General features: G+C 46.4%; 1 protein-coding gene across 2 annotated transcripts in view; it reads left to right on the top strand.

The window, feature by feature from the left end:
• PAICS (phosphoribosylaminoimidazole carboxylase and phosphoribosylaminoimidazolesuccinocarboxamide synthase) overlaps nucleotides 1-26,260 on the top strand; it is a 417,483-nt gene that overhangs the window by 317,601 nt on the left and 73,622 nt on the right. The window contains exon 1 of one of the 2 annotated variants that reach the window (XM_085642047.1): nucleotides 24,355-24,556. The exons of the other annotated variant lie outside the window; for it this stretch is intronic. The gene's annotated coding sequence lies outside the window, so the exon portion shown is untranslated. Of the gene's footprint in view, nucleotides 1-24,354; nucleotides 24,557-26,260 lie in introns of those variants that run through there. 2 annotated transcript variants of the gene reach the window in all.

Raw genomic sequence — 26,260 nt, 5'->3', positions numbered from 1 at the left:
CCGATATCACCCCCAGGGCGACAGAAAGCAGAATAGGCACTGATTTGTTTTTAGCAATATGCCTACCTGTCAATTTTGGGCCCTAGCGCAGCTGGCACATAGGGAAACCTAGCAAACCTGTACATTTTTCAAAACTAGACACCCAGGGGAATCCAGGATGGGGTGACTTGACTGGCTCTCACCAGGTTCTGTTACCCAGAATCCCTTGCAAACCTACAAAATTGTCAAAAAAAACACATTTTCCTCACATTTCCGTCGTAGAAATTTCTGGAATCTGCGTGGATCCACAAAATTCCACACACCCCACGTTCCCTAAAGCCTTCCGATAAAAACGGTGCCTCTCTCGTGTGGAAGGCCCAAGTAGCGGCGACATCAAAATTGCCTATCACCAAACAACCTGGTTTTGCAAGGGGGGGGTCACCTGGGTTTCTGGCTCCGTGCTCGGCGGCCATCTAGGGAAACCTACCAAACCCACACATTTCTGAAAACTAGACACCCGGGGGATTCCAGGGAGGTATGACTTGCGAGGATCCCCCAACGTTTCCTTACCCAGAATCCCCTGCAAACCTCAATTTTAGCAGAAAAAAACACTTTTTTCACACATTTCTGTGGGAGAAAGTTGTAGCATCACCGGGCTGACACAAATTTCCTACCACCCAGCGTTCCCCAGGGTCTCCCAATAAAAATGGTGCCTCACTCATGTGGGAGGCCCAAGTACCAGGTATTTTCCACTGCGAAATTGAGGTGTGACCACATTGCATTTTGCGCCGTTTCCTGTCGCGGGCACTAGGCCAACCCACACAAGTAAGGTACCATTTTTCTCGTAAGACTTTGGGGAACGAGGGGTGCGTGGAAAATTGTGGATCTACGCAAATTCCAGAACTTTACACCACAGAAATGTGGGGAAAATGTGTTTTTTTTTACACTTTTTTAGGTTTGCAAGGGATTCTGGGTAACAGAACCTGGTGGGAGGCAGTCAAGACACCCCATCCTGGATTCCCCTGGGTGTCTAGTTTTCAAAAATGTATAGGTTTGGTAGGTTTCCCTAGGTGCCGGCAGAGCTAGGGTTCAAAAACTACAGCTAGGCACTTTGCCAAAAAAGGGTCATTTTTCACTGCGAAATTGAGGTATGACCACGTTGCGTTTTGCGCCGTTTCCTGTCGAAGGCACTATGCCGACCCACACAAGTGAGGTACCATTTTTCTCTTAAGACTTTGGGGAACGCGGGGTGGGTAGAAATTTGTAGATCCACGCAGATTCCAGAACTTTCCACCACAGAAATGTGGGGAAAATTTGTTTTTTTGAACAATGTTTTAGGTTTGCAAGGGATTCGGGGTAACAGAACCTGGTGGGAGGCAGCTAAGTCACCCCATCCTGGATTCCCCTGGGTGTCTATTTTTCGAAAATGTATAGGTTTGCTAGGTTTGTCTGGGTGCCGGCAGACCTATGGTTCAAAAACTACAGCTAGGCACTTTGCCAAAAAAGGGTCATTTTTCACTGCGAAATTGAGGTGTGACCATGTTGCATTTTGCACCGTTTCCTGTCGCGGGCACTAGGCCGACCCACACAAGTGAGGTACCATTTTTCTCGTAAGACTTTGGGGAACGCAGGGTGGGGGGAAATTTGTGGATCCACGCAGATTCCAGAACTTTCCACCACAGAAATGTGGGGGAAATGTGTTTTTTTTTTTACGATTTTTTAGGTTTGCAAGGGACTCTGGGTAACAGAACCTGGTGGGAGGCAGTCAAATCAACCGATCCTGGATTCCCCTGGGTGTCTAGGTTTAAAAAATGTATAGGTTTGCTAGGTTTCCCTAGGTGCCGGCAGAGCTAGGGTTCACAAACTACAGCTAGGCACATTGCCAAAAAAGGGTCAATTTTCACTGCGAAATTGAGGTGTGACCACATTGCGTTTTGTGCCGTTTCCTGTCGCGGGCACAAGGCCAACCCACACAAGTGAGGTACCATTTTTCTCGTGAGACTTTAGGGAATGCGGGGTGGGTGGAAATTTGTGGATCCACGCAGAATCCAGAACTTTCCACCACAGAAATGTGGGGAAAATGTGTTTTTTTTTACACTTTTTTAGCTTTGCAAGGGATTCTAGGTAACAGAACCTGGTGGGAGGCAGTCAAGTCACCACATCCTGGATTCCCCCGGGTGTCTAGTCTTCACAAATGTATAGGTTTGCTAGGTTTCCCTAGGTACCGGCAAAGCTAGGGTTCGAAAACTACAGCTAGGCACTTTGCCAAAAAGGGTCATTTTTCACTGCGAAATTGAGGTGTGACCGTTTTGCGCCGTTTCCTGTCGCGGGCACTAGGCCGACCCGCACAAGTGAGGTACCATTTTTCTCGTAAGACTTTGGGGGACGCGGGGTGGGTAGAAATTTGTGGATCCACGCAGATTCCAGAACTTTCCACCACAGAAATGTGGGGAAATTGTGGTTTTTTGGACAATTTTTTAGGTTTGCGAGGGATTCTGGGTAACAGACCCTGATGGGAGGCAGTCAAGTCACCCCATTCTGGATTCTCCTGGGTGTCTAGTTTTAAAAAATGTATAGGTTTGCTAGGTTTCCCTAGGTACCGGCAGAGCTAGGGTTCAAAAACTACAGCTTGGCACTTTGCCAAAAAAGGGTCATTTTTCACTGCGAAATTGAGGTGTGACCACGTTGCGTTTTGCGTCGTTTCCTGTCGCAGGCACTAGGCCGACCCACACAAGTGAGGTACCATTTTTCTCGGAAGACTTTTGGAAACGCGAGGTGGGTGAAAATAGTGGATCCACGCATATTCCAGAACTTTCCACCACAGAAATATGGGGAAAATGTGGGGTTTTTTAAAAAAATGTTTAGGTTTGCAAGGGATTCTGGGTAACACATCCTGGTGTGAGGCAGTCAAGTCTCCCCATCCTGAATTCCCCTGGGTGTCTAGTTTTAAAAAATGTATAGGTTTGCTAGGTTTCCCTAGGTCCTGGCAGACCTGTGGTTCAAAAACGACAGCTAGGCACTTTGCCATAAAAGGGTCATTTTTCACTGCGAAATTGAGGTGTGACCATGTTGCGTTTTGCGCCGTTTCCTGTCGCGGACACTAGGCGGACCCACACAAGTGAGGTACCATTTTTCTCATAAGACTTTGGGGAACGCGGGTGGGTGGAAATTTGAGGATCCACGCAGATTCCAGAACTTTCCACCAAAGAAATGTCGGGAGAATGTGTTTTTTTGTCCATTTTTTAGGTTTGCAAGGGATTCTGGGTAACAGAACCTGGTGGGAGGCAGTCAAGTCACCACATCCTGGATTCCCCCGGGTGTCTAGTTTTCAAAAATGTATAGGTTTGGTAGGTTTCCCTAGGTACCAGCAGAGCTAGGGTTCGAAAACTACAGCTAAGCACTTTGCCAAAAAAGGGTAATTTTTCACTGCGAAATTGAGGTGTGTTCATGTTGCGTTTTGCGCCGTTTCCTGTCGCGGGCACTAGGTCGACCCACACAAGTGAGGTACCATTTTTATCGTAAGACTTTGGGGAACGCGAGGTGGGTGGAAATTTGTGGATCCACGCAGAACCCAGAACTTTCCAGCACAGAAATGTGGGGAAAATGTGTTTTTTTTGGACAATTGTTTAGGTTTGCAAGGGATTCTGGGTAACAGAACCTGGTGGGAGGCAGTCAAGTCACCCCATCCTGGATTCCCCTGGGTGTCTAGTGTTAAAAAATGTATAGGTTTGCTAGGTTTCCCTAGGTGCCGGCAGAGCTAGTGTTCAAAAACTACAGCTAGACACTTCGCAAAAAAAGGGTAAATTTTCATTGTGAAAATGTGGTGTGTTCACGTTGGGTTTTTAACCATTTCCTGTCGTGGGCACTATGCCTACCCACACAAGTGAGGCACCATTTTTATCGGGAGACTTAGGGTAATTCAGATTTGTAAAGCAACTGTTATTACCTATTGAATGGTGATGCATTTCTGCCTTCCAAATGAAAGACATTGTGTAAAAAAACGACTGATAATTCTCATGCTAGTATGAGTATTCCCAATTTTGAAAATGTGCAAATATGTACTGTTTCTAAACTCTATAATTTATTCCCATTTCAGAAATACATAGGTGTCTTTCATACCAATTTTTCCATGTATACATTTTCCCACAATAATTGGCATATACCCGGAACATAATAAAAAACCATTGCAAATTGCTGCTCAGTTTTTGACTCTGGGTTCGTCGGGTTCTTCGTGAACCTACAAGTCCTATATATCCCCACAACCAGGAAGGTCCAGCGGATGTAACGGTATATTGCTTTTAAACAGCTGTCATAATTAGAAGAAGTTACAGGTGAAAACGTTGACACAAAAGGCTGTTTTTTTCAACTAATTTTCAATTTTTCCTATATTTAACTGTTAGTTTCTATACAGAAACCTTGACGGATCTACACAAATGACCCCTTGCTGAATTCAGAATTGTATCTACTTTTCTAAAATGTATAGCTTTCCAGGATCCATTATTGCTTTCACACCCATTTCTACCATTAACTGGAAGGAGGTTGAAAGCACAAAAAATAGCAAAAATAGGCTATGTCCCAGAAAAATGCCAAAACTGTGTAAAAAATGTTGGTTTTTTGACAAACGTCTGTCATTCCCTAAATGCTGGGAAAATGGTGATTTCAGCCCCACAAACCCTTTTTTGATACCATTTGCAGAGAAAAACCCAGACGCTTTCATTTGCAGCCCGTATTTCCCATTTTTCCCAATGCTTTATTTTGGCTAATTTCTGGGACCCCTCCAGGGGAATCCACAAACCCTGGGTAACTTTACAATCCCCATGATGTTGAAAGAAAAGGACGCAAATTTGGCGTGGATAACTTATATGGTCAAAAAGTTACAGAGGCCTAAGCGCGCACTACCCCAAATAGCCAAAAAAACGGCTTAGCACGGGGGGGGAGGCCTAGCAGCGAAGGGGTTAACAGCATAAATTCAACCTGTCGCCAAACAGTTAATAGCGTACTCATAATAACATATGTCCGGAAAAACTACCAACATAAGCTACCTGAAAATAAAACGTTGTGAATGGGGAGCAGGGAAATGGGTATGGGGAAGAAGAAGACATAGGGTAAAAAAGGCTAAATGGTAAGAGTAGCAGGATGGAGGAAAGATGGAAGGGAAGAGAAGGGTGACAACTGTTTCAAAAATGGAAAAAATGTCGCAAAAAGATCTTGTTACTGTAAACATTCCCAGTAACGCTGTCGCTTTAACAGCATGAATTCAACACCATGTATGTATACCCAAAATCTTAGAAATGGTTTCTTTCATATTTAAAATATAAATTTCATTTCCAATAAAGGACAAGTGCATGCCATTGTGCCTAAAAAACTGGTAATCATCTTTAGTAATTTCATTATGAATTAACCAATGTATCCTATTAAGAGAGCAAAAACGTTCAAGATCTTTATTTACTTTCCTTCTTGCCCTTTCAACGGCAGTAAATCTTTCCGCCCCCCTCCAGATTTTCGAGGCGTCAGCGCAGTTAGGACGAGTTTTGTAGTAGGCCAAGTCTTTAAGAATATTTCCAGATCTGTTTTTAGGTCTCGCCTGACCCAGCGCATGCGCTGGTCTGGCGAGACTTTTTGAGAGGGCTCCATAAAGTGCTACAAGGCCAGCCTAGAGCTACAGTGCATGTGTGCGCGCGCCGCGCTTGACCGCAATTACTTTCACTTTCGCGGCCGCTTTAATGTTTGATCGGATCCCGATCACTTTCGCGGCCACACGGCCGCTTGGCATAGCCAATAGGTCTCACTTTTGCAACTGTTGCATGGCTAAACACTTATAAGGTCCCAAAGGCGAGACCTATTGGCTATGCCAATGCTTGTTATTTCTATCAATAGCCCAAGTCCTGATAACTGGACCAAATCATTTTCTCCGAGGTGTAATGTGACCACTTCTGGTTTGCACTTAACTGATAACTCGCTCATTAGAGGCATGAACTGGCCCCACTTCATGCCGCTTTTTCCCCACCAACACAACAAAACTTCTTCAGAAGAAAAACCTAAATTTTTCCCAAACTGCCGTTTTTCCGCCTGTTTTGCCGCCACTTGATGAATGAGTGTCCAATAATCCAGACTTGATGTTGAGAAAAGAATTAATACCCCCACTTTTAACTGTCATACTCTAACTTCCTAATGTAACGCAAACAACAATGCGATGACCTGCGCCCCAATTTTTTAACATCCTTAACAGAAAACCCCCATCTGGCGGCTTCTGAGGCTGCCCCAATGCGGAATGAGTGTGTACCAAAATTGGTTGGATTCTTCCCAATTTTCTTTAACGACTTCCGCATTATTGAGAGCACTTGTGAGGCTTTAAGTGGAGAACCATCCAGGTGCCGAAAAACAAACGTTGAAGTTGCACCTCCTACCTTTAGAAAATCTAACCATGCTTGTGAAGGGCATAAAGGACCGCCTATAGCTTGCAAAATTACTTTTGAACCTTTGCCTGTTTGGTCAGTTTTGGAATGCTCAAGAAAAATTACTACATTTGAATGCACCCAGGATATGTTTTGTGTCTTTATGCCATCATTAATAGCAGTTCCTAGCAATTCAGAAATCCTAAAGGCACCGAAGAAAAGCCAAATCATGCACAATTTGAACAAATGCAATTCAAAAACGGAACAACAAATCTCATTAAGATTAATTATTATCTTATACAAAAGTTTAAGAGATATTGGTTCCCTTTTGTATAGCTCTCTCTTTTTTGTCTTTGCCCATCCCTGCAGTATTCTCCTACCCATTTCCCCTTCCGATGGCGCATATCCCCAGAAGAATTTTCCGTAAAATGAAATTCCCGCTAGCTTAATCAGCTATTGTAGTAGCAGAGATATTCTTATCAACATTAAGCATAATGAACTTGACTATATCCTCTCTGCGCTGCTGTAACCCCACGCTATCATAAACTCTATACATTGCACCTGAGTCTAAGAATTCCAGCCAAGCTTTTCTGTATGCCAGTTTGGTACTCTTTGCTAAAGAGTTTTCGACGAGTTGACGAACATTCATATCGCCAAATCCCATATCTCGCTGGGTATCTGAGTCTTCCGTATATCTGCTCCGGGCGCCAAACCACGGAATCTCTCCCACTGAAAACGAGATAGGGCATCTGTGATGTTATTTTCCAATCTTGCAATATGTTTAACTTTGAATATAATGTTAAACTTTAGACAGTCTAACATGAAAATTTGCAGTAACTTCAACATCTGCCTGTCTCTGGCTTTCTGACCGTTGATTAAATCAACTACTGTCTTATTATCTACGTTAAATAGTACTGTTCTGTTAGCCAGTTTGGGCCCCCACACTGCCAGAGCCACTATCAATGGGAAAAATTCCAGAAAAGCTATACTTTTCTTTTCAGCGACCCAACTGGCTGGCCATCTCTCAGCAGCGCACCACTTCCCTCCCCAAAAAAGGCCAAAACCATTGGCTCCAGAAGCGTCTGAGAAAATTTGTATCTGCCAAATGAAGTCTTCGTCCATTGACCAGAGTGTCACACCGTTAAAGCTTGTCGAAAATGTGGACCATACCTCAAAATCTGCTCGCATGTGTACTGATAAACCTAATTCTATGATGCGGTAACTTGTTGCCCGACATAGAAAAACCCAGTCGCCTGCAAAAAGTTCTGCCTGCTCGAATGACCTTACAGGCAAAATTAAGATAACCTAACAAACATTGGGCTTCCAATAATGTAAGTTTTTCAACTCTACATGCATGCACCAAGAGCCTGGTTATTTCAAGTATTTTCTTCTCAGGGAGCCTGGCCTGCATCCTATTGGTATCTATCTCAATGCCAAGATACGTGAGACAACAACTAGGGCCTTGTGTTTTGTCTTCTGCTAAAGGCACACCCATATCCTGTGCAAACATTTTGAAATCCTGTAGGGCCTTTTTACATTGGTGGGAACCAGCCTTACCCATGAATAGAAAATCATCAAGGTAGTGCGTCACTCCGTTATGTCCAGTACGAAAGGAAAAACACCACTGCAGGAAAGAGCTGAAAGCTTCAGTCTACAAGATATAGCACAGCCCATGGGAAGGGTCTTATCTACAAAAAGATTCCTTCAAAAAAGATTCCCAGCAAAGAAAAATCAGAGGGGTGCACTGGCAATAACCTGAAAGCTGACTTAATATCACATTTTGCCAATTCAGACTTCTCCCCTGAATTCCTTATAATTGCTAAAGCTGAATCTATAGAGGCAAATTGCACCATGGAATCTTCTCTTGCAATAAAATCATTGACTGAAAAACCTTGGGGCCATGATAGGTGTTGAATCATTCTAAATTCCCCTTCAGCTTTCTTAGGGACTAGTCCTAAAGGTGAAACAATGAGATTGTCTAAAGGCCAAGAATCAAAAGGACCCGCCATCCTCTATTCCTTCACTTCTGTCAGTAGTTTAGCTCTAACGACTGCGACATTTGGGCCCTTGATATCCCAACTTAAATTCTTTCTTGAAACCCCATTCTAACAATGCTGCTTCTTGTGTATCAGGGTAGAAATGTAACCATTTACATAAATTGTCCACTTTGATTGGAGTAGAAGCCCTTGTTTCCAGACTGGAACGCAAAACCTCTTCCTCTGTTTGGAAAACTACCTCCCCAATATGATTGCTCGCCAAAACATTGCTTAACTGCGTGTTTTCCACCGCACCTTCAGCATTCGTGTTTATATTTGCACGGGTTTTTTGCACAGTACCCCTTATTGAAATTCCAGCAGGCACCGTAGACAATTGTCTGTGGTCTGTTCCAAGAACCCCCCCACCCCCCAGGGTGGGCTTGTTCTGAAAAGGCCGATAAGGAACCGCTAGACCACTAGTCGTGTGCATGGATGGTGGAGGCCGTTGAGGGTACATCCATTGGATCCAAAGCTCATTATCAACCTCCCCCCATTGTTTTTCTGACATTAACACTAACCTGGCCCTGAACTCCTCATCGTAGTGTAATCAGGAATAGCCCCCAAATTCTGTTGCTGCCTTCCGAATCGTATCTAAATACTTAAACAATGAAACTGACCTATCTGGGAATTTTTCGCAGTATACACTAGCGAAAATGAGAAAGGCAGAAGTCCATGTGTCTATATTTGTTGGTACCCTTGGTCTCCTTGCCAATTCCCATGCCTCTTCCTTTGAGCCTTCTTTTGCTTGTATTTCTCTATGGAGAAGCTTGAATACATCAATAAATTCCCCTTTCCATATCTTATCTTTCGTATTCTTGTTTAAATGTGCACCTAATGGCATAGAAAAACCCATATAAGGTAAGCGGTTAAAATGCAATGTGCTCTTTTCTTCAGATTCTGTTTTGTTCATGGTTTCTGAACTTACCGAATGTGTTACCTTGTCAACTGCTGTCCTGCCCTCTTTGTTTGATTGACTGACCTTATTTGGTATTACTAACCCATTAGGATTCCCCTCCGTGCCCACACTTTTATTTACCCGTAAACGTTTGTGCACGATATATGTATGTACCTCACCTGATTTATTATGTATATTGTCTTTGTTCAACAGTCTGTTCTTCGACCCCCTGCTCTGATGTCTCGAAATGAGTCCGCACTTGGTTCTGTGAAAAATAAATTCTCAAGAAGTCTTTAGTATAACCCCCCCCCCTTGCTCCAACAGAGTGTTGGCCACCTTCTGAAATATCCCCAAATTCAAAAATGTCCCCTTCTTCCAACTAATCATTACCATCAAATAGGTGCTGAGAACCTACCACCCCCTTATACCCTACACTACCACCCCTTTTGCTAATACTAGGCTGTTCCCCATCCCTCCCATCATATTGAAAACTGAAGCTCTTTTTTCGTCCAACAGTGTGGGGAATTTCGCTGAAAACCCCCCCTCATCGCCATGTCTTATGGTGCAGGACGCTTGAAGCCTGAATGGAATATCCCCACTGCCCTTTCTCATGCCTGGCAGTGTCTCGCCCACGTCGGGCTGCAAGCCGCTTGAACTTGCAGCTAGTAGAGACCTACTCTCTTTTAAATTCAAAAGTCTTTTGCCATCATTTCTTTCTTTGGGTATCCACACCCATTGTCCAGCTGTCTCAGGACCCATAGGACTAAAAACCTGACTAGCTTCGCTCTTCCTGTTAACTTCACCTAAAATATGGTCATCATTACCCGCATCTGTATTCTTATTAAAGTTGCACAATATTTTACCAGAATTTTGAGGTAAACTAGGTAGAAAATCTACCCTCTTTGAAGTATTATTAGACAGCACAATAGTGTTAGCATTCTCAATGGCTATAACTGGTGATAAATCTCTGTCAGGTAAACATTTCTCTGATATAACAACATTTTTTAAAAGCTGTTTCCCAAAAATACAAATATCTTTATTCTCTTTCACAATTTGTGTATTTGAATCATCATTAGGCATTGCTACTGTTTGGCCACTAGACGGTGAAAGTACGTTGCTTTTTGCCTTTACCGAGCCCGTTCTCTTCAGAACGACTCGTTTTTTGCATCTTCGTTTCCTGGCAAGGGGAAGGGACGACACTGCGCGTGTGCGCGATCTACCCCTCCCACATTCCGAAGTATCAGCGAAGACAGGAGCAGATGAAGACCGGGGGAGCTGCCTCTTGACGGAAGGCGATGTGTCTCTCAGCGAGTGGCTGCCGTTTATGGACAGCGTTGGTGAGCCCTCGCTGGAAATACAAGCGGACACAGTAGCTGACACTCTGCCTGCCGCCCTCTCCGCTCCATACCGACCCAAGCCTGCGAAAGCACACCAGGTACTATTAAATCCTGCCTGCCCGCCTCGCATAACACGCGCAGCGCTTCCCTGACAGAAACGGCGGTATCCATGCTCAAAAGGGGGTTAAATTTAAATACTTGAGACAACCACAATCGATGAACAGCCAAAATTCGTTACCCTATGTTGGAAACGGGTAGCGTGGTGCAGAGCGGGTGGGCCAAACTCTGGAGGAAATGTGCAAAGCATCCACGCAGTACACACAGGCGACACACAAGGCACACTACAAAAAGAGACGCTACACAAGTTTGTGTGAAAATAACTTTTGTGCTGTCAAAACACAGTATGTTCGGTAATCTCTACAACTGGCGCTGGGTCCAAAGGTACAGGGGGGAATTATATACAGGGCAGGGCCAATCGGGCCCCTGCCGGAATCATTGCGACATAGAAGACAATAAAAATAAGTCCATCAGCCTCAAACCTGCAAGAAAATCATCATGCCATAACATTAGGCAATAGTCCGGGTCACCTGTAATAAAAACATCATGGCATTCCCCTATGCATCACCAAAGTGAGTGACCCCAGAGCCTGAGGCCGAAATTCAGGTAGGCAGTTCATTGACACATCAAAACCTGGCGCTGCACATAGCAAATCAATAGCGCGTCACATAGAGCCTTTTAACATAGCGCTGCACATAGCAAGGCAATAGCGCTTTAAAACATGGCATCGGACATAGCGCTGCACATAGCAAGGCAATGGCGCTCTAAAACATGGCATCTAACATATCATTGCACATAGCAAGGCAGTAGCGCTTTAAAACATAGCATTTGACATAGCGCTGCACATAGCCAATTATTAGCGCTTCAAATAGAGCATTTTAATATAGCGCCGCACATAGCCAATCACTAGCGCTTCCCATATGGCACTTTAGCATAGCGCTGCACATTCCTGTAAAAACAGGCACTCCCCAACAAGTTAGCAGTCCCAGTCAGTACAGTCACGGAACATGGGGGCCCCTCTTCTGGGACTCTCCATTCAAAGTTAGGCCCCAAATGTGGTATCTGGGAGCCCCCCTCCAGGGGCTCTCGCGTTAGCAGCGGTTTGGCCCACAATAAGACTGGCCCAGTTGGCGCAGCCCGCCAGGGTAGATCGACCCCTGGGACTCCTGGGCGCAACAATGCTTCCTGCTTCGTTGCCGCTGCCGTCTGTCAGACGGGGCAGCGTGGAGGACCAGTCCGGGCACTGGGGGCGGGCACCGGCAATGTACCCCGAATTCACCCCCCTACCACTCGACATTAGAGCCCCACTCACCGGCTCCCTGAAGGGCTCCACAGGCCAATTAGGCACACGTGGCAGCTGCCCACTGCCAGTCGGGGCAGCTGGAGGGGCACGGCTGCCCCGGACACTCTCAGGGTCTCTGGGGAAGGCCCAACGGGGGCGAGCACCGACACTGTGCCCTGCTACCCCCCCTCCTCCTTCTTCACCAGTCCCCCCCTGAGGCCCTCACTCACCGGGTCTCTTGGGGCTGGCTCCGGGCGGACTCCGCTCTTCACCTGGCAGGCGGGGCTCTCCTCCGCTCCTGGGATCCCTGCCAGCAGCAGCGCCTCGCCGGACTTCACCCGGGCCCCCTCCTGGGACCCGGGACTTCGGGGTAGCCTCCGCAAAGCTGCCGACGTCTTCGGGGGCTGCTGGGCCAGCGCAGGGTGGGCTCCTGCCTGGCTTCTCTCCTCACCGGCTGCAGGCAGCAACCTGCTCTTCACCCGGGTCCCGGGACTTCGTGGACGACACGCGGGGTTCTCCCTTCCACCTGGGAGCCCTGCGCGTCACTTGGGCACTTCTTCGCCAGGGGGGAGGCGGGGTAGGCTCCCGCTCTCCCCGGACTTCTCCGACCGGCGTCCTCCGGTCTCGGCCCTGTCTTCCGGGCTGGTTCCTGTTGACACGGGGGCGCGGCCAATGACGCGGCCGGCGCCCCGGTTGCTGGGCAACGTGGACTTGCGTTGCCCAGGCCCAGCACTTCCTCCGAGCAGCGCCCGGATGGCGGCGGTAATCCCGGCCGGCGATGAGGGGTAGGCTCCCTCCAAACTTGTAATTCCAGGCGGGGTGGGCTCCCGCTTCCTTCAGTGAAGTGCGGCCATACGCGGGGTGGACTCCTGTCGTATTTCTTAAACGCGCGGAGGCAGCTCACACGCGGGGTGGGCTTCCGCTGTGGTAAATAGGCGCCGAGGCAGGTGGCACTCGCGCAGAAGGGCACAAACGTGGGGTGGGCTCCCGCTCTTTCCCCAAGCAGGCAGGGAGGAATCCCTCACGCTGGGACTTCCTCGTGGCCCTTCGATAGCCCAGCGCTGCAGGGACGCACACGCTCCTCACCTCCTGGGCAGTCAGCTCCTCTCCTCCTGGGCAATCAGCAGACAGCGCCGCCCTCACCAGGGACGAAGTAGCAGGTAGCTGGGAGTACAGCACACACCAGCAGAGCACAGTCCATTCCACTGTAGCGCCCACCGGATATAGCGCTCCCCTTCCACAGGCAGCTTGTAAATAGCGCTCTCTCTCCGCAGGGACTGCAGTCCGGGTCCCTCGAGGCGCTTGCTGGTTCCTGCGCCCTGGGTTGAGGGTCTCTCAAGGGGGGGAAGTTGAGTTGGTGGCTGAAGGCGGACTACTTAGTCTCTGCCCGTTGTCCCTGGGTTCTCCTCTCGCTGGGCCAGATCAGTGGGTTAGTTCAGGATCCCTCACTCACTTAAAAGGCAGCTCCTAAGCCCTGTCACTTTCAGAGGCATAGGTCCCTGACTAAACCCTACCACCTAAAACTCCTGCGTAGGCTTCTCCAGGTCTGCGTTGCCCCAACTACAGCTTTCCCTCGCCCTGTGGACAGTAGAGGGGGGTAGATAGGCTCAGGGCCCAGCACACAGACCCATGTGGCGGTAACCCCTGGCAGCAGGTCCCCTCTGACTCAGGTCCACCCTCTGACTGAGCACATGCCAGCCCAGCTCCGCCCTTTATACGCCCCTCACCCCACCTTCCAGACAGTGCCAGAAGCTTCTAGAAGCGTCTGGGGAAACTGGTTCTAACTGGCCTAGGGGGAGGGGTAGAGCACCCTGGGTGCCAGGCTTCCCTCCAAAAGCTGGGGTTGCTGGGAAATAACCACTAGACTGTTAACCCAGCTCAGTCAAACGGTGCAACCACACAGCTTTGGCATCCATTTTAAAAATTACATATTTAAAATGGGGAAACTTAGTCTGCGTACATTATCACACAGCTTCAATCTTTGCATTTACACATCATGCGATTTCCCAGAAAAGCGAAAAATTTCAGGGAAAAGGGCCAAGACCAACACCCTACCTCACCTTTGACTGGCAAAGTGCGCAACATAGAACGTAGGAGTCTAATTCTCGCGCTGATAAGCGCCGCACAATCAAAATTGCCTACCTGTCCTAGGGCCATACTATGTGCCTGAAGCTGCCCGGGGGTGCGCACTCTACGAGTGCCACCCCCAGGAGCCCCCATTTTGTACAACGCTTTGTTTTATTTATAAATAAAAAGGAGTTCAAAATTCTTGCCTCGCTTTGTAGGCATGTCCATCTTGGTGGGTGCGTGCCTACAAAAGGATGCAACAGTCGCGTCTTAGCGCTTTTCTTTTACCTTATTTTCAGCTGTGTTTCTGTACAGCATGGATTGCCAAAGGAAATGGGTCGCATAGGAGAGACACACATGGGCGTAGGAAGTGTGGGGGACGCGGGGGATATATCCCCCCCCAGATTTTGGAGTGGGGGGGACACGGGGGACCAGGGTGGGGGGGACGAGGGGACAAAGGAATTTCCCCTCTCCCTTCTGTTATCGCAGGGCCATTAGCACGCGAAAGCGCTACCTAATGGCCCTGCACTTGACCTGCCTGGAGTCAGAGGCCACCCGCCCTCTGCCTTTTGTTATGCTGCAGAAAGGCTCAGCCGTTCTGGGAAGGGCAGAGAACGGAGAAAAAATAAACGCTGTCTCTTTTCCTTCATGGCAAGGACCGTGTCCACTACTCCTGATCTGCCTCTGGCGGCTGCCCTCCTCTCTTTATTCCTCCATCTCTTTCTGTCTCTGTCTCGCTCCTGCTTACGTGCTGATTTCAAGAGGCAGCTCTTAAGGTACTCTCTCTTGCCTCTCCTTTTCTTTATTTGTTCCCCTGTGAAAGTGATCCAAAAAAGGCTGAACACTTTGGCTGTAAATGTCCTCATTTTCTGACCGTTTTCTATTGAAAAGAAAAACCTCGGAATGGAGAGAAAAAATAGTTAAATACCTAAATAAAGCAATACAGAGTGGACAGCAGACAGGCCAGACTGTTATTTACACCCACACACATTAGCGCCACTTTACAGAGTTTGCCAGTGAAAGCGCTACTTTCTTTTTATCTTCTTTCTTTGAACAACATTGTTTTCCCAGGGTGGGTAAGTGCACCATTCCTAAAGGGACTGCAATACCTGGTTGATGGGTAGAGTGGAAACGTTTAATATGATTGTTTTCAACTTTTTAATTATTTTAGCTTATAAAATGCGGCTCTGTGTTTGGGGATGTGGTCTTTTTTAAACCAAACTGCATACATTTTGAAAGGATATAAGCAATGGACATTGAAAGGGGTCCCTTCCTGGTCCTGTAGCCATGTCTTGAACTTATCAGGCAAAATCACTTACTGATTTCTGAATAATGAGTTTAAAACCGTTAAGGTAACCATGTTTTTTTCTGATTACAGTTCACATGCTTTGCTTATTCTTGCATTCCCTATGAGTGTTTGCTTTTTCCAGGGTGTTATTCATTTTTTTCAGGCAGAATTTTACTGTTGTCTAGTGCATAATTTGAATTTAGTCGCAGCACAATTGAGTTGTGCTGAAGGCAGTGCGAGTTTCTCTCAGTGGGGCAGTATGGTTTTCAGTGTGGGAGAGAATGTGGCACTCTGGCCAGAGCTGCTGAATTTGGAACTGGAGAACCATGTTCAGACCTTCATGACCAGTTCACCATACCACACTCCTGACAGAGCTTATTCCGATGCTACACCTTAGAAGGCCCGATAGACCTTAGAAGCCCAGGTGTCTTAGCACCCGCAGGTGGACCTGTCCACCACAATCCATACTTCAGTTCACTTCCAGTCTTACGGGCAGGCATATGAAGAAGCACATCCTAGATCGACAGTGAATCTGTCACTGAGGTCACAAGACCCTTGAGGCCAGTCCACCTCACCCATTGGTACCTCCATTGGCCTTTTTCCAGCACTAGCAGTGCAACTTGCCAGGGGTTGGCAATGTAGGATTTGCATGCACACCAAACTTAGGGGGTGATTATAATGGCAGTGGGACCGCCACGTCACCCCGTCGGTGGCGGTCCCACTGCCATTGGTGACTGCATCACAGCCCGCCATATTACAATGGCGGGTGGTTACCTGGCGGTCGGAAAGACCAACCACCACGCACCCGGCGGGCTTCTTGAGCCCGCCGGTGTGGTGGAGGGGCTCGTGGTTCCTACAATGCTGGTGGTGCCTACCATGCACCGCAGCAGGGATTACGATGTCCCTTACCCGCCAGCTTATCAATGGCGGTTCACCTGCCATGGAAATGCTGGCGAAAGGGACATTGGGGGCCCATAGCAGGCCCCTTTACCCCTGGCCCCCAGACATGGGTCCTGGGGGGCATCTATGATGCCCCACAACATATCACTGCACCATGTGGCAGGCACCGATATATTTAACATGTTCCTTTTTTTTTTACTTTGCGGCGGATGATGCAGCCAGCAGCACCTGCTGCAATGTAAAAGATAGGCACTGCGAACACCGTAGTGGCAGTCGCATTGCAATGCCTATCGTGGGGCCTCCACCTTGAAGGCCAGCGGTCCCATTCCCCGATTCGATGGTGGTGGTACTGAAGTCCGCCTGCCATCGTAGTAAGCCCCTAAGTTTGCATTTTATGAATATGATTCAGCTGGAAATAAATTGATGTTTGCAATTTAATTGACTTTGGTTGGCCTCTTATCTATGAGATTTCCCTGTTGAATGTGCCTTTACATTATACATTTTCGGTTGTATGAATTGATTGCATACTACACTCTCCTACAGGTATTAATTTGAGTGTCATTAGGAGTGTCTGGGACCAATTGTTTTCTTAGGAATTGTTTTCTTTACTAACCTTTGCAAAGGGCCCTAAACTTCACAGCAACACAAGTCACATTTCTTTTAGTAATTTGGGATCCGTTTGAGCTACAAAATTGTTTTGGAGGAAATTGTTAGATTATGCAGCAGATGATGTATTATGTGGCAAATATGATACAGCCATAGTTAAGTTGAAAACATTTTTCCACTTAATTTTGCCCCAACATTGTAGTTGATCAATTTGTAAGTTCCCCAAACCCAAAAGTCGAGTTTGGGCACAATTTGCATTTTAAAAGCAGCCCTATAACACAGGGCTACTTTTAAACTGACCTCAGGCTTCAGCAGTGCACACATGCAAGCGCAGAAAGGGCTGCTGGCCTCTAAACTGCCATGCCTTATTATATTCTAGGGCAGAGCTTTCCAAACTCTGTGTCGGGACACAGTACTGTGTCGCCTGCCGTGCTTGGGTGTGTCGCGCAACGACGAGGAGATGCGCTCTATTCTTTCTTTCTAGGACCTACAGTGACGTAAGTGCGTGACGGACCTGTTTATTCAGGAGTAAGCATCCTCATCCGTATAATCTGTGATCCTCTGTTTTCAGAGCCGTTAGTGTTTCCTTTCCGAACACTGTCTCTACGAGGACCAGAGGTCGAAGTGAGCAGGATCGGCAGGGCACGGCGTGCCCGTACTTCTTTAATTTCACAGAGTCCGTTCCCCTAATTTCTGTTTTTTAAACATGCCTACCCGACTCGAGAAATCACGACGGACGATAGTTAAGGCTGGGCTTTGGGGACAGGCAGAACGGGCAGAGAAGACAAGGAAAGTGTCCAGTTCTCCTGCCGCTGGCAGCTGCACGCACCCCCCTCTCTTTGTTCCCCCTCTTCCCTCTCCTTCTGTCTCACGCCTCCTCATTTGGTGAAAATCGAGACTTCAAGAAACACGTATTACCTACTCTTTGCTCCTTTCGTTTATTTGCTCCCCTGTGAAATGGATCCAAAAAAGAAAAAGACTTTTGCTGAAAACGTCGTATTTCTGAAATTGTTCAGTTTTTAAGTGCAGCCTCGGGGTGGAGAGAAATAAAACATTCAAAATATGAATAACTAACTCAATCAAGACAGAGTGGTTGTAAGGTGGCCAGATTGATTTATTCACACATAAACACATTAGCGCTACTTCACAGTGTTTGCCAGTGAAGCGCTACTTTTGTTTTCTCGTCTCTCTTTGAACAGCATTGCTTTCCCTGGGTGGGAATGTGCACTATTCCTGGAGGTACTGAAATACCAGATTAATGGGTGAACTAGAAAACAAAATGTGTACAGCGGCTATGTGTACACGAATGGGGGGCCATATTATCAAGTAACGGCGATAACATTATCGCCGCTTTAGCGGCAGGAAACTGCTGCTAAACCGGCAATAATGGGCTTGATAATATGCCCTTGAATTCCAATATAAGCCCAGGTTCTGGTGTGAACCTGGGCCTCTATGGGAATTCACAAGGGCATATTATCAAGCTCATTATCGCCGCTTTAGCGGCAGTTTCCTGCCGGTAAAGCGGCGATAATGTTATCCCCGTTCCTTGATAATATGGCCTGTGGTCTTTTTAAGCCATACTGCTTATGTTTTGTAAGGATATAAGCAATGGGCATTGAAACGGTTCACTTCTGGGCGTCAAATGCGCAGTCCAGCCTGCTCCCAATTCCCGGCGCTCGGTATGTTTTTCACACGAGTGGTAGCCCGGTGACAAGGAAGAATGGTGGGGAGTAGATGGTAAGGTTGTGTCATCTGCTGCAGCTGCCTCAAAATGTGCCCAATTAAATTTTTTACTTTGAACGAGGTCTGTATGCTGCCGTAAAAACAGAGAGGGGCCCTGCAGAACCTATGTAACTTGGGTCCTCCAAAAGCTTCTGAGATGGCCGATTTATTGTAGCGAAGTAAAAAAACATTAAGACGGATATTGGAATACTAATTTGAAACCCATGGGAGCAAAGTTGAGAATCAGAAATGTATTAAAGCATTAAAGATAGTGGAAAAGTGTTATTTCAGCAGCCGCCTTCTTGAAACAGATGTATGGCTTATCATAACCTCACTTGAAACCTCTTTCCCTCCCAGCATGCACAGCCCCTTAAGTTTCAGAAAGAGAAACTAAGATCGCCATTTTACTTCGGTTCCCCTACAGTGCCTCTGCGCACTGAGCAGCGCAGAGAGTAAGGCCAGAGCAACGTTGGTAAAAGCAGGTAGCTTTTTTGCTGTCCAATCCTCTTCTATGAATTTGCTGTTTGTGCGCGCGTGATTCGGGCTTCCTTTCAGCACTGTAGTAAAGTGACAAAAGGACCAGAGAGTTAAACGCAAGCCTAGTTTAAGTGTTGAGGCTGCTTCATTTGTTTTGTTTGTGTTCAATTATGTTTGAGACTGCTTAGCACTAGGTTTTGGCGTGTTTAGAGAAGAATTCTAAAGTGTGTGATAGCATTTCAGGTTGTTTAAATTAGAGCTTACCTGCAGAGTTGAACAGGAGGTGAAACGTGTGATCTGATACAGAATACTGCCTGAACCCTTCCTATTCCCTCATCCACAACACACAACTTCCCACTCGCCAGGACATTCCACACATACTACCACTCACCAAGAATCCTCATCTAACACCAAAACCAGCCTTACCACCAGAAAAGATCAGACCTTCCTACCCGCACCTCTCACAATTATAATTACTCTGCACAACCCAACACTACACAAACCCGTCCATCCACGATTCTCATGCTCACCTCTCAACAGCTCTCGTCAATCATTGAATTTAGAGCACTAAAACCAGACACACACTGTCCCCATCCCCTTTACTCATACCCATTCCAGTTTCAACAAATGCAAAAGACAAATACCAGTCACATACACTTCACATTCACAAAACTACAGTCTAAACGTGAGTGTACCTGAAAGGGTGGAATGCTAGACAGACACGTATGGCTCACAAAAATGTAATGGGGAGCGAATAGTACCTGAATGGTTTTGGTAATTTGTGAATTCTTTACAGATGTTACTGCAAACAACTATGCTGCAAGCTTTTCCCTATTAATAGCAATATTTCAAAGGCACAAGGATGACAACTGATTGCATTTGTCCCTGTCCCACTGGCCTTATGGCAGAACAAGTCTAATATGTTTCTGACTCTGCTGCAGCCCACAATAATCGAGCACCGTGACGTTGACGAGATGGGACAAATACATACAAAATGGGGACTTAATACATGGAGCTGATCATGGGGGAAGAGAGTGCTGCATTGAATGCATTGTGTTCACTGAAAAATAGCCTAGAATAGATAAAAGAAAGATACATGAAGACGCCACGTCAGAAGAGTAAGTAGCGGCGATAGTGCATGCCAGTGAAACCCCATTTCCTCCTGATAAAAATGATGAAGATGTCTGACATGCTGCCCGGCCGTGTCCCTTTAAAAACAAAATTTGATTAATACTGTGACTTTCATTTTAAACGGAATATGGATAATTGGAGGGAAGTACACAATTAAATTAATAAAACAAATTTCGTAGCGCGCGCTGCATCGCTCTGCATCGCACAACTAAATTTGTTTTATTTATTTAATTGTTTACTTACCTCCAATTATCCATATTCCGGTTTTTAGTACCCCCCCACCATGCCCCTCCCCCGCCCCACCTTTCCGCCCCACGGAACTCCCTCCACGGGCCGCGGCTGGTTTAGGGTTCATGGGTGGATGAGGGTAAGGGGTATATAGGGGTTTTAAAGGGTTTAGGGATCGATAGGGGTATCCGACCTTCAGAAAGCTTTCTGCGAAGTAGTCTGTAATCATGTTTACATTTTAAACAAGCCACGGGTGGTAGCTCAGCGTTCTAGTGTTAAATGTTAATAATCTGCCTGCTGCACAACTGTCTGTTTTGTTTGCTCATTCTTAGAAACGCAGACAGGCAAAGGGCAGTCAGGTGTTTTTTTTTAAAGAATGGGGTTGCCAAATGTGGAGTGTGGGCTGCGCAATTTGCCTTGATAAAAAGAAAACAGCTGTTTCGTCTCTGGGATATGAGAAATCATAATTTTATATTTCTGCTTTTTATCGCATTCTAGGGCTCTGTAAACAAAGAAGCAGTCGCGGCTGCTGCCTGGAAGCAGCAGTGGGGGGGGGGGGGGGGGGGGGGGAAGGGGTGGAAACCACTGGTTTAAATTAAGCACTGCTCTTTTCCCTATCTCCATCCTCACTCATCTGTCCTTCTTTCATCTGGTCTCCTTTCTATCGCTTCATGTCTCTTCCCCTCGTGCCTTTCACTCAGTCTTATCGCCTCCCTCCCTCTCATTTTTCCATCCTCGTTCGTCCTAAACCTAAACTCTCTTCTTTGTTTCTCTTTCTGTTCATTCTATATCCTTCCTCTCATATCCATCACTAGTCTTCTTGTTTCTCTCCATCTTCCACCGTCTTCCACTTCTTCGTTCTTTCCCTGCCATCCTTATTTCTGGTTCTTCACTATCTCCTTTGCTCATTCTGATCTCCCTTTCTTTTTCTGACACTTTTTTCTCTTTTTTCAACCTTTCCTTTCACTAATTTTCTCTCATATGTCATTTTTGATATATGAGAGCAAACTATCTTATAAATTGGTCTTAGTTTTCCATAATGGGCTTTCCCCCTTCTAGTGTGAACTGGCTTGGGTGTGATCATCGTCACCTGCCACAATGTTGGCCTGGTAGATTGTTTTCCAAAGGCTTCTTTTGGTTCTAGATCTGGTCATGTACATTTCTCATCCAACTTGCTTAAAGGGTTGGCTGTGCGTACACCTGCCCTTTTTGTACCGTAAATCACTGGGGCATGTGTCCATGTGTGCATGATTATATTCTTGTTTCAGGCACAAACTTAACCATACACCCAGTTTTGCCAGTCATTGTCTTTGTTAGAACAGATTCACAATTGCTTTATTAACCTTCCTGCTTTCTCGAATTTGCTTGAAAATGCACCATTTGCCCACTATTTTTTCAAACTTTTCTCAGGGGAGAACCACCCCGAACCCCCCTTAAGTGGTTCGGGCACGCTCGCTTCACTCGCTCGCATTACCGTGTCACTAGGTCGCGATTGTCTGAAAGGTGTGTCACCAACATGAAAAGTTTGGAAAGCTGTGTTCTAGGGACTTAAAAGTAGTTCTAATCCCCCTGCCGTATTATGTACTAGGGCCTTATAGGAGAGGTCATGCCAATCATAGGGGTACCCTAACCCATAGTGCACCCTAGTGTATGTAGGTGTTTTCACTGTATTTTCAAGTGCCTCTTTCAGAATAGCACTGGCTGTTTAAGCAGAGGCCAGGGTCAGTCAGTCAGGTACCACCAGTACCAGTCAGCAAAAAGTTGGGGAGTGCCTAAGGCGGCTTTGCAACACTAGAGAAACACAAACTCAGAATGTAAAACATAACACCATGGTTGGGGGGTTCTCTTCAATAATCAGAATTGATTTCTATCCTAATGAACCCATTTTCCAACATTAGGATAGGGAAAGACTGGGGAAAAATCATAACGTTCTAATCTATACATTGAAGTTTTTATGCAGCTCTTTGATGACGGTTAATAGCTCACTGTTCAATGTTAGGATTTTAACTTATAAACTTCAAATACCAAAAGAATATCTCAGACAAAAGCAGTAACTCACTGACCTTTTGAATTAAAACTTTCACTAGACAAGCCTTCGATCTCTCTCAAAAAAAGAACATTAATCACTGTAGGGATCTCGCTTCTAGTGGCCTATGGCGCGGCACAGAAACCAGGCAGGGTCAGGAAGTTGCTGCTTATAGACCCTTTTATTACGTCTCACACAAGTAGGGAGGTATCGTCTAACAAGGGTTGTAGTCAAAGGAAACAAAAGTAAAGGATGGTGGTCTCCACGTAAAGCAACAGTTCACCGCCTGGGATTCGAAGGGAAACAAGTGTCCCCCGAACTCTTTCCTTTTCTTTGTAGTTGTTTTTGGTCTTCCTCTTTCTGTCTGCAAAGGGCTGCTCTTTCTCTTGGGAGGGTCCACGAATCGGTGAAGCCAAAAAGAAAGAAAAGAGAGGTGCGTCTGGATTAGACTCTTTGGTCGCAATATAGGGGTTTTGTGCCACCTTCACCGGTCGTACGTGAGGGAACAGGGGAGGGGAAACCGAGGGTAGGAAGGGAAGTGATGGTGAGGGAGTGGGGCTTCGTGCTACCGTTTCCGTGTGATTTAACTTCTGGCTCCCCAGCAGCCCCACCAAAAAGACCCCCGCAGTGGCACTTGCCTGAGGCCACGACCCGTGAAGCGGGCCGCGGCGGTTGGACCCGGGGCGTCCTCTCCTCGTTCTAGGCCGCCGGGCTTGGATGCAGTGTACTCTCTCTCTTCGCTGGGTCCGCGTCCTCCGTAGCTCTCTCCGTGGTCGCCTGCCGTCTCGGTCCTCTCTCGCCTCCTGGTTCCGTCCTCGCCGCCTCCGTCTCTCCTTCCGCGCTCGCTGTCTTCCTCCCGCTTGTTCGCCTGTTCTTTCGCCGTCTTCTCTCCTCCGCCGGGCTCCTCCTCCGCGCTGCTGCTGCCCGGCTTCCTGGTTCCGCTCTCCCCTATTTCAGGTTCCTGCCTGCCATCACCACGCCTCCCACGCACCACTAGACCGCGGGCCGTTTCCGGTCTGTGTAGTTCATCGATTGATTGGCTGCCACCCTTCCGGTTTGTCGCGTCCTCCGGCTCCTTACAATCACCAAAGTTATCTTCACATTTTTATTGTTGCCTGAAAATTGCTGGAGACCAGGAATGCAGTAGCAGGTACTTTTCAAACCATAATGCACTTGCAAACACGACGCCCCCACCCTAAGTCCGCGGCCTTTGTTTGCTTTGTGCATTAAGATGCAAGATTCATATATATGTTTTTTTTTAAACATTTGGTCTCATTACTATATGAATGTAAATAACAATAAAGCATACATGCAAACTGTGACTACATGCCTGCTTTTCTCAATATTTCACTTCGAAAGTATGCAATTGTATTTGTTTAACGGGCGGTGATTTGTATAGGGTCACTGGAAAGTGCACAAGGTTGTCCCTGTCCCCCCCAGAATGTTAGTGTCTCCTACGCCCCTGGAGACACACTGGCTTTGCTAATTATTGTAGTCAGTCAAGTCTTAAACAGCCCAATGGGTGAGTAAACAGAAAAGGCCTTTCAAAAGAGTATCCTCTTGCTATATTGAGCTACTATTAACACTTATTGGATTATCAAATGGGCGTGTTAAAACTATTTACCAGAACAATGTTAAGTGTGAAGCTCCTGTAAACGACAAAATGTCTTGAACACGTGCAGCACATGCCGCCCAGCAAGGGCCACAGTAGTGTCTACGTTGGACAGCGACGCTTTCATGCGAGAATCTTCTTACATTCGTACCTGCATCATTGAGACCAATAGTAGATGTTTTTATATCAAAGAAACCTTTCGACCTATTACACTTTAGCTGACAGTCAGCCAATCAGCTAATTTATAGGCGTGTTTTTAGGAGACGCCTCCTATTTTTTTTTTTTTTTTAAAGCGGTAGCCAATCTCTGAAAACATGCTTTCACCCAATTCGAGACTGCGCTGTTCCCCAGGGGCGGGTTAAAGAACAGCGGCAGGGTCTGTAAGCTCCGGTTGTGCTCGCGCTCAGTCGTCTGTCTCCCCGTGGTTTGCCGTGGACTTGGTGGGCGGCATTCTTGTGCAGGGCAGGACGCGAGAGTAGCGCTGTTATTCCCCTGGTGTGAGCTTCTAGCTGCTTACGGTCAGTTTTCCCCCATCTTCTGCTACTATTGTCAGGCTGCCAGATAAGCAAAGTCGCGCTGGGATTTTCCTTCTGTCGTAGAGACCACGTGTTCCATTGCACACTGCTCTTTTGCTTTTCAGTTTTCGATAAGGCGTGTGAAACCAGAACATCGTAACAGTGGCATTTCTGTTCTTGGTTAGTCAGGCGACGAGCATTTGACAAGATGGGGCTAATGGGGTGGTGGCGTTATGGTGACTGTGAGCCAATAGATTTTTATTTTTTGCTTTATTTTAGAGTAGGTTTGCTGGTGAGGGTTGTTTAGCACGCGTGTTGCAATATGTTAAACTATGTGGAGACTTGTTTAAGATTCCTAAATATACGATTGACTTCGCATTACCACTCATTGGGAGTGCTTCTGAAGATGTAACATTAATTTTCCGTCTTCTCCATTAACTTGCAGCACCTCCATCTTTAAATTTTTTTGTTGTTGTAGTATATATATATATATATATCGCGAACTCGACCCAAAGGTATCAGTGCTTTCCTGCTTATTGGTCCATCCCCCTTATCTTTGTGGATGTGCAGTTCATACCTTTTTTGGGGGGGGGGGGGGGGTTGCTCTGAACATGGTTGCGAGTTTGGGTGTACTGGCGGCCTTCGCGGGGTAGGACTTTCAACACGTGTTTTGTTGAAGGCGGGGCACATTTCGCAGAGATTTGAACCTGGTAAGATTGTGCTCTGCTCTCGAGAAAAGCGTGTGCAATATATATATTCAGAGTTCTGTCTCTTCAAGCGCGCTCGGCATACTCCTGCAAATGATGGGATGTTTGGGGGATGCAGCTAGAGGTGCTACTTCGAGCTGCTACCCAAGTCCTAAGTATGCTTGAATTGGTTAATATTGTCACTTTTGTTTAACTGACTACTCCTCCGTTTTTTGTAACATAAGTGTATTGGATACATAGTTTACTGTAGCATTATTTCTCTTCAGTGAGGTCATATTGTACAAGTTTCTTGACACAATAGCATTTCTTACCTTTTAATGATGACATTAACACCTGCGTGTTTAGTTTTCAGCGTATGCCTTTATGTCTTGCCTAGTCGGTTTGCGAAAGACCTCTGGTGGACCATATAAAAAAACTTGCATCAAGTTATAGGTCCTTTCCATACCATTGTTTGAATTTTTTTCCTTAAACTCTTTCCATGCTCCATATTTAGTGTATTGCTTCCCTAGTCTTGTATTTGATCCTCTCCTGGAGCAATTTCTTTTTACAAGCCTCTCGATTGGCTGATTTGTGTCCTTCCACTTAATATTATGGAACAACTTTTTTTTCCCCACTAGGCACTCAATGAGTGCATATAGTTTCGTGCTACTTTCTCTTACCAGTCCTAACCCCCACGCACCACCCCATTAAAAAATAAAATAAAGTGTTTTGTTTAGTCAGATGCCATTTGCTGCAGGGCCACTCTGCCTTCTAAAAAGCACTTTTGTGCGTCCCGTTGGTGTTCCACGACACAGACCTCCAAAGAAAAGGTTGTAACTGTTATTTATTTTTAAAGGTGGCAGCGGGTGCAGTCCAAAACGCAAGCTACCTGGCTAACCGGCCACCTTGCGTGGCTGCCCTCCCCCATAATGTGATGTTAGTTCTTCTGAACCAACAATTTTAATATATATTATAACAATGACGGAAATATTTAAAGAAAATGCAAACATTAATTCTAAAT

This window comes from Triturus cristatus, chromosome 2_2 (genome assembly GCF_964204655.1).
Source record: "Triturus cristatus chromosome 2_2, aTriCri1.1, whole genome shotgun sequence".
Taxonomy (NCBI): Eukaryota; Metazoa; Chordata; class Amphibia; order Caudata; family Salamandridae; genus Triturus; species Triturus cristatus.
Note: the sequence above shows the minus strand (reverse complement) of the source record. Positions and strands in the feature narration are given on the sequence as shown.